Source organism: Xenopus laevis, chromosome 7L, assembly GCF_017654675.1.
Source record: "Xenopus laevis strain J_2021 chromosome 7L, Xenopus_laevis_v10.1, whole genome shotgun sequence".
Classification (NCBI taxonomy): Eukaryota; Metazoa; Chordata; class Amphibia; order Anura; family Pipidae; genus Xenopus; species Xenopus laevis.
Window position 1 is genome coordinate 127874810 of NC_054383.1, and position 9184 is coordinate 127883993.

Consider the following 9184-nt stretch of genomic DNA (forward strand, 5'->3'; position numbering starts at 1 on the left):
AATAGATCAATAATTGGGTTGGTCATTGTTATGTTTCCTCCAGCATTTCTATGGAGATATCTTGAGAACATGCTCTACGGGGGGTTTGGATTTAAGATCAATAGATTTTTATCATAAATTAATATAGGAAGCTACTTCTTCGTCCCTACACATTGACGTCCTCTAACAATGTTCTACATGGCTCGGGTTTACATATTGGTCAGAGCTAGTAGGTAATGCTAAGGAATGGATTACATATAAATGGCTGAAATATAATCACTTTAATATGCCCCTCGTTTGGCTTGAGACAGAAATGGTCAAAGTCTGTTCCATCTAAATTACCAAGCATGGTCCTCAAATCCCCAGTGGAATCGTGGTGACCAATAAATTGTGATGAGGTTTAGGTATATGTTTGAGCTCTAATTCCATTAGTGTGTAGGTGCTTCTTTATTATTGAGCCGTGGGTCCCACAGGAATACTGACAGCCACTTCAGGGAACATTAAACTGCCAATTACTGTGGGTCATTAGCGTATCCAATAATATAAAAGGCCTCTGTGGGCATTATTTACCCAAATTTGAATTATTAGGAGAGTAAAGCATTTTACTATATATATATATAAATAAATGGATCTCCGCCTTGAGCTTACATCTCAGGCTGACACTTTGAGGCCCTCATTCCAACGGTCGAATTTTGAATTTCATGTGAATTTTTTTTAATTTGAATATACTCACAAATTGACTGGGAGGTTATTTAAGAAAAAATTTGAATGTCTAATATTCGATCGAATGGATCTGAAAATTCGAATCATATTCGATTCGTAAAATTTGAATCTTTAATATTCGATCGAATGGTTTCGACCTTAAAATTCGAATCGTATTCGATTCGTTCAAATCAAGTTTTTCTCCCTTACAAAAAACTCGAATGTCAGGAAGGCTAGTAACATCTCCAAATGGCTCAACGGACCTCTGTCATTGACCTGTACATGAATTTCGGCAGGTTTTAGGTGGTAAATATTTTAATTAATACTGTTTCCATGGTGGAGGTGTGATAAATCTCACATTCAAATTTACATTTGAATAGGGTGATTAAAATTCGAGTGGGTAAATTTTAAATTTACTATTCGACCCTTGATAAATCTGCCCCTTTTTTGTGAATACTAAAAGACAGTTTAACCTGAATCAGGCAGCTTTTGCTTGTGGAGGAAGGTGGTACAACGTTTCTGCTCTATTTTCTTTCCAGAAACACAAGGTCTCTCTGTCAAACATACCAACCCCAAACTGGTATCGCTGGTATAGTTTTAGAATGTTACCTTTAGTTTCAACGCTCTGATCAGGACTGTCTAATCATTAGGCTTCATTCTGCAACATGAAGATTAGGGATTTTTTGTAGGACATTTTTTGAATACAAGGGTGAAGATCCAACACTGAACACCTTGGTGAGACATTAGCACCCTTGCAACAGAGACCAGACACACAACTGTCAGTTTCACTCACCTGAATTCAGTATTTCATCTTGAAAACTGCCATGAAACATGGACGTAGCGTCATCATAATCATGGGAGTGAATTTATTAAAGTGTGGTGGGAAGCAGGGAGATAGAGGAGCTGAACTGAGACCAACAAGCATTTACAAAACAATACCTGGATTTCACTGCCAAGAATGTAATCACTCTATGGGGCAGATTCAGTAACAGGCGAATCGCCTTCGCACCCATCGCCAGGTGTAAATATTCTATGAATATGCTAATTCACTAAAATGCGAAGTTTGTCCCGGTCGTTGAACACTGGCGACTTTTCACTAGCGTTCCATCGGTTGTGCGAGCATTTGTGCCAAGAGAAATTTCGCTAATGATCTTGCGCTTGGGTCAATTTGCATACGGCTGGAAATTTAAAGTTGTATGGACTTCTTTATTATAAATGTTGCTGCAAATGGTTTAAGTTACTGGTTTATATAACACATGTCCAGGGAACCTTAAAGGGATCCTGTCATCGGAAAACATGTTTTTTTCAAAACACATCAGTTAATAGTGCTACTCCAGCAGAATTCTGCACTGAAATCCATTTCTCAAAAGAGCAAACAGATTTTTTCATATTCAATTTTGAAATCTGACATGGGGCTAGACATATTGTCAATTTCCCAGCTGCCCCTGGTCATGTGACTTGTGCCTGCACTTTAGGAGAGAAATGCTTTCTGGCAGGCTGCTGTTTTTCCTTCTCAATGTAACTGAATGTGTCTTAGTGGGACATGGGTTTTTACTATTGAGTGTTGTTCTTAGATCTACCAGGCAGCTGTTATCTTGTGTTAGGGAGCTGCTATCTGGTTACCTTCCCATTGTTCTTTTGTTTGGCTTCTGGGGGGGGGGGGGAAGGGAGGGGGGTGATATCACTCCAACTTGCAGTACAGCAGTAAAGAGTGATTGAAGTTTATCAGAGCACAAGTCACATGACTTGGGGCAGCTGGGAAATTGACAATATGTCTAGCCCAATGTCAGATTTTAAAACTGAATATAAAAAAATCTGTTTGCTCTTTTGAGAAATTAACTGATTCATTTTGAAAATATTTTTTTTCCCATGACAGTATCCCTTTAATAAAGACAAGAAAGTTAATATAATGCCCTACATATGAGGCCACTGTAAAATGAGTGTTCCATATTTTATAAAATGTCTGGAGAAAACCACTTACCCAAAAAAGTAAGTCAGGACTTTTGCAGCCAATCCTGCTTAAAAAAAGGAAAAGTCGCCAGCGTTTTTTGAACTTTAATGTACTTTCAGCTCACATGATATGATGTAAGTGACAGAGGATTGAGGAAGATCTGGCTGCTTTTTAGCACTTCGTCTGGTCTGATGTGGCGAAGGCAAGTCTGGAGAAACTAACATTCTAAGCTGAGCTAACATTCAGTAAAATCCACATTTTAGTGAATTTGCAGAGTATCATCCGTTACGCGCGAATGACCACTAGCAACGCTCCCGTTTGCTTGCGAATTGGTGCCTGCGCCTGTTAGTGAATTGCCGATGTCCCTGCAGGTGGCAACGCTGGCGAAAAGTCAGTAACGTTAGCCACTTCACTCTTTAGTAAATCTGCTCCTATGTCCCTCATACCTTCATACCATTTATCATTAAATATCATTTATCAGAGCCAGTTATACAAGTGCTGCATGACGACTGCAGAATGGGGTCTAAATTAGGGATTCAGCAAATCAACTATTTTGCATTCGGCCAAACCCTCGAATCCTTTGTGAAAGATTCAGCTGAATACAGATCCCAACCCTAATTTGCATATGCAGATCAGGTACTGGATGGAAAAAAGAAAACCGTGTGAAAACATCTTTTCTTCCTTGTTTTGTGACAAAAAGTCACGTGATTTTAAAGATTCAGGTTCAGTTCGGCCAGGCACGAGGATTCGCCCCAATCCTGCTGAAAAAGGCCAAATACTGAACCGAATGCTGGATTTGGTGCATTTATAAGTGTTAAATGCCATATTTAATAATCTAGTGGGGGGTGACTATGTGATTCCCTCGGTCCTCTCCTCTTGGATCAAACATTGACTAACGCAGGCAGGACTCTATTCAAGTGGCATACTGAAGGTCTCCATAAAGAGTGCAGAGGCCTACAGCTAGTTACACAAATCAAAATGCAAACATGGCTTATCCTAGCCCTTTTATACTATTGCAACCTCCTACTAACCAGTATCCCAGACCTCTCCCCTTCAATTGGTCTTAATCTCCGCTGTATGAATCCTCCCGCTCGCTACAAAGAGAGAACCTGTTCATCCTCTGTAAAATCTCTATCGTTGTTGCCTGATAAGCAAATGATAGCACACAAAACCCTTCTGCTAACGTTCAAAGCTCTTTACTCCTCTGCTCCTCACTAAATTTCTTCACTCGTCTCACTGTATGTTACTGACTGTCTCCATCCCTGAACTCCTCAGTAGGGAACACTCTCTCAACTCAGATCCTACTTAACCTGTGTATATGTATACTTATTAGTTATTATACTGCTTGTGCTCTATTGATATAAATAAAAATACATTAGGAAAAGCCAAGTGCAGGTAGTGAGATAATCCCTTCAAATACAGATGGTGTACATTCTCTTTAAGAAAATGGATCACATACTGGAATGATCCAAAATGTCAGGGCTGTCCAACTGGTGTCCCACATGTCCCATCCCATTATTATTGCCATTCCCTTAAGAGATTGAAGAATTGAGGGCACAGCAGACAAATAAAGGGGCACAGGGAAGAATAGAGAACAAAAATAGACAGCATTAAAATGGAGACTGGAAGATCACAGGGCAGAGAAAAGGAAACCATATATAAGAAAGTAAGATGGAGAATAAAATGGCACTGGGGGAAAAGAAAAGAAAGGAGGTGAAGAAAATGAGGCATGGGGAGATATGAAGAGAAAAACACAAAGGGTGGCCAACGCCAGTGACAATTCGCTAGAAATCCCATCCGCAGAGGCATCGCCAATTTACAGGAGAAGAGGACAATTCACTAGCGTAAGTTCATACTCTATCTCCACTTCAAGCATTTGCACCAACATCTCTAATAAAGACATATATACGGCCTATATGTACCTGCCCTATTGAAACTGACCTGAACGTAAGAGTATTAACGAAGTTTCGCTAGGACGACATGAACTCTAGAGAAAATTCGATGAAATGCTCGCACTGCCAAAGTACTGCCAGTGAGAATTCGCCAGCGTTCGGCTGCTGCTGAAACACAACTTTGCATTTTAATGAATTAGTATAGTGGTAGCGAATTTGTGGCTGGCGAAGTGCCGGAAAAGCGGTCGCTGACGAAAATTCGCTCCACAGTGGTTGATTAAACAAAAGACAAGGAAAGGAGAAAAGAACTGGGACACAGTTGTGAGAAAGTCAAAAGAAGGTGAGAAGTAGAACATAGAGGAACATAAGAAACATAAGAAGAGAACTGGAAAGCAGCGAATGGGAAAGCAAAAGGCCAGAACACTTAGGAACAGCAAGAGCCCCCATTTATTTATGTATATATTATATATGGCTCAGAAATATAGAAATGTAAAAGTAACCACCCCCCATGTTGGCTGACATTTGTGAATTTCTGTTTCCGAGATGCTGGACAACACAATGTACATCAATATAATTAATAACAGACAAAGAGGTTTTATTATTTTGCTTTATTACACATACTACACACAAAGAGAACACAGATAATAAAAGAGAAGAAATCCAACCCCTTTCTTAGCATACGTGGGGCATCTACTTGGTGAACCTTTCCTACCATTAGTGTCTTCACTTTTCCAATGAATCCAATATGAAAATAATTAGGACAATGCCTTTATGTTTGATTTGGGTTCCTAACCTGTAGCTCCAGGTACTGTGCCCACGTCAGTGAGATGATAACCCAGACCTGGAACCTTTAAATGCTTCATTCTCTGCACAACAAACTGGCCACACATTCCTTAATGTGAGAGTCTGTGTTTTAATGGGTAGGAGAATGGGATTTGTAAAGTTAATGAGACCACAGAAATCATGGATACGGTTCTGTAAGGGATCATGAATTTTGACTGAAGCTTTCCTCTGGAAGTGAGATAGGGAGACACTTATTCTATAATGGCGATGATTCTTATGTCATATTCAGGACTGAACAGAAAGACATGTATGAGAAAGACAAACAAAGGAGAACAATGGTATCAACCAGTAGATTTTGAGAAGATCAGTGATCCCTAACTTGTGGCAACTGAGCAACAGGTTCCCCACCAACCCCTTGGATGTTGCTCCCAGTGGTCTCAAAGCAGGAGCTTATTTTTGAATTCCAGGCTTGGAGGCAAGTCTTGGTTGTATAAAACCATGTGTACTAACAGAACCTCCTATAGGCTGCCAATCCACATAGGGGCGACCAAACAGCCAATCACAATTCGCAATTATTTTATACCACCCAGGTGCATTTTTCATGCTTATGTTGCTCCCCAACTCTTTTTACATCTGAATGTGGCTCACGGGTAAAAAAAAGTTGGGTATCCCTCAGTTGAAGTATGGAGATCCAAATTACTTAAAGATCCCTTATCTGGATAATAGATCCCATACCTGTACCAGTTTTCTTACAGGGTAAATTAAATGGGTGGCAACCACAGGCCTATTGCATAAGACATTTTATTTTTAGATGCTTCAGTTAATAATACAGGTATGGGATTCATTATCTGGAAATCCATGATCCAGAAAGCTAAAAGGTAAATAGGTTTGTGACCCCTGGAGTAGATCACAGGTTTCTCATAAACAGCTCTTCTGAATACACCCCATTATTGAGATAACATTTATGGTATGAGTAACATTATTCATTGCAATGTAAAACAGGAGGTGGTAGACCCTGATCCGTTCACTATTATTATTATTAATTATATGCAGCAGGGATCCCCAACCTTTTGAACATGGATTGTGAACCTACACCGAGGCTTTGTTTGGAAGTACACCTGGTTTTTATACAAACAAAACTTGTAAACCAAAACTTATTTAAATATAAGCAGCTGCTTTGAGGCCACTGGAAGCAACATCCATGGGTTGGAGAGCAACTTGTTACTCATGAGCTACTGGTTGGGGATCACTGTTTTACATAATAAGGGGATACAAAACATAACACATAACATCACAATAGAGCTGATACACATTTTTTCAAATGAATACTCCTAAAAAAACAGTCTTGCCCTGCTTGCAAGATCTTACAATCTAAAACGGAAGGGGCGGGAGATATAAGGGTGGGATTTTTGTGCAGAATTACAGATTTTGGATGCGCTGCTGAATCCACTCGCAAAGGTGACATTTGTATCGAAAATGGATTTAAGCAGGGGCCTATGGGAACTCTTTACTCCTTTAATGATTTGAGGAACCTTTATCCGAAACTCCTTGGAAGATGTTTGCTGGGTGAGTATTATTTGGAACTGTTGTAATTGGATCCGTATGGTCTGTGTATGGCGCCCAGCTCCTCAGAACCTCACCTGTGACATATGTCTTCCTCACAGGTTAAGGGTCTCAGGGACAGAACACCACACCATTGATATGACTTCTTGATGAGAGATCCTCAGTGACCCCCTTACCTGTATATACTGGGCAACCTGGTGAGAAAGGAGATATATCATTACAAATATATAAACCATCATAAACACCACTGCTTAGGCCTTGGGTCCTACAACGATTCATTATTTACTGGAACTACTTGCTGAATGGATCTTAGGGGGTTATTTACTAAACCTTCTGGTCGGCTTTTTGGGGCAAAAACTTAAATTTTTCATGGAAAAAAAACCTAGAATTTTTCGAGATTTATTATACCCCAATGCTGCAAAAAGCCTGAATCCGAAGCCCGGCATCTCAAACTAGTTGAGGTCATGTATTAGTCAATGGCAGATGACCCTATCCCAATTTGAAGATATTGTGGTCTGTGCTGGGTTTAGCCCAATAAAATTCACGGTTTTCAATTGATACCCCGAAAAAAATGAGCGATAAAAGAGTAAAGTCTGAAAATTTTGTACGATTCGAGTTGTCCCTCTATTTTAGCAAATTTTTTCCCGACCTGACTTTTTCAAGTTGTTTTATCGCTAAATAAGATAAAATCGAGGATGGGAGTTTGGTTGAGCTTGGTTTAATAAAAAATATGAGACAAATTCGAATTTTATTAAATAACCCCCTTAATGTTGGTGAAAAGTAAAATATTATATAAGAGGAGCATGTTTATGTTTTATTTACACCCTTTCTGCCACCTGGATTCATTGCATAAATATACAACATATCTGATTGCAAAGCTGGTGGGAAATAGTGAGATGTAGCAACAACCACCGATATTTAATTTAATGCTTTAAATCTAAGAAAGTACATTTTCCTGAGGTCTTGTAACCCATAACAATCAATCAGATGGTCATCAGATGTTTCGCTGGCCAGTAAATGCTGCCTGCTGTTTGATTGGTGCCTTATTCTAGACTAGTAACAAACGTTGTGTCTTTTATGATATTTCTAGGTTAGATTGAGATCGTGACTATTTCCCAATGGCTGATAAAACCTACATGAAATCAATAGAAAATACACTCAGGTCTCTCTCACGCTGGGATCATGCCATGATTGGATGAGAGAAAATTTAAGGAAAATCCCCAAGTTGTTGATGTACCACCCAGGGTTGGAGATATCTCTTGTGCATTTTTCCAAATTCTAAAAATGACTATGGGACCATGTATGTATGAAATTAAGTCAGAAAATTCACAGATTGGTGCAAATATTTATAAATATATGCCCCTATTAATCCTTAGATTACCAAATCAGGAGGCTGATGTACCACCCAGGGTTGGTGATATCTCTCATGCATTTTTTCAAATTCTAATAAATGACTATGGGACTATGTATTTATGAAATGAAGTCAGAAAATTCACAGATTGGTGCAAATATTTAGAAATATTTGTCCCTATTAATCCTTAGATGACCAAATTGCCAACTAAACAGAAGACCCACGGTTGGAGATTTCTCTCCTGCATTTTTCACCAACCCTGTTCAAGGTCTGAATTCATCATCATTACTATTATATTGTAATAAGAACCATTAATGGAGGGATTTGATGTATGACTCTAATGTAAGCCCTACTGAACTATATATAACCTTTGTCACGTTTTCACCTCCCCTTTTTAATTTTAATTACATTTTTCCATGCAAATGACATATTTTCTGTAGTATGTTTCCAATGCTGCAGGCCAATGAGCACTGACGTGTTCTTCATGGTATTCTCCATTTTCTTTTATCCTGCTTGTTACCATGGCGACCCCCCGCACAAAAGTATCTTCAAGTATCCTTTGCTCAAAGTCATGACACAGGAACTGATACGTGACGCACACTCTGCATTCAATCAAACGCTCAAACAAAGGCCATACCATCAATATTATTTCTTCCCTTAGAAACATCAGTGGTGCTCAAACCCATCTATGGTATTGTGAGCGAAGGGTTCTATTATGTCTAGTGGGTATTGTTCACCTGCTCTGCTATTGTGCTCTAGCTCTTTTGAGTTTATCAAGATTTACTTCTTAAGGTCAGTCTTTGGTCTCAGAGTCTTAAGTGCATTGGCTCGGTGGTAATATTCATCCAAGAAGTAAATTACAAGCTCTATTATGTACCTCAGACAACTATAGGTCATGATAGAAAGCCACTGTAAGTATCACAATGATATAACCAGATCAAGTATGAGTGAACCAAGTAGAAA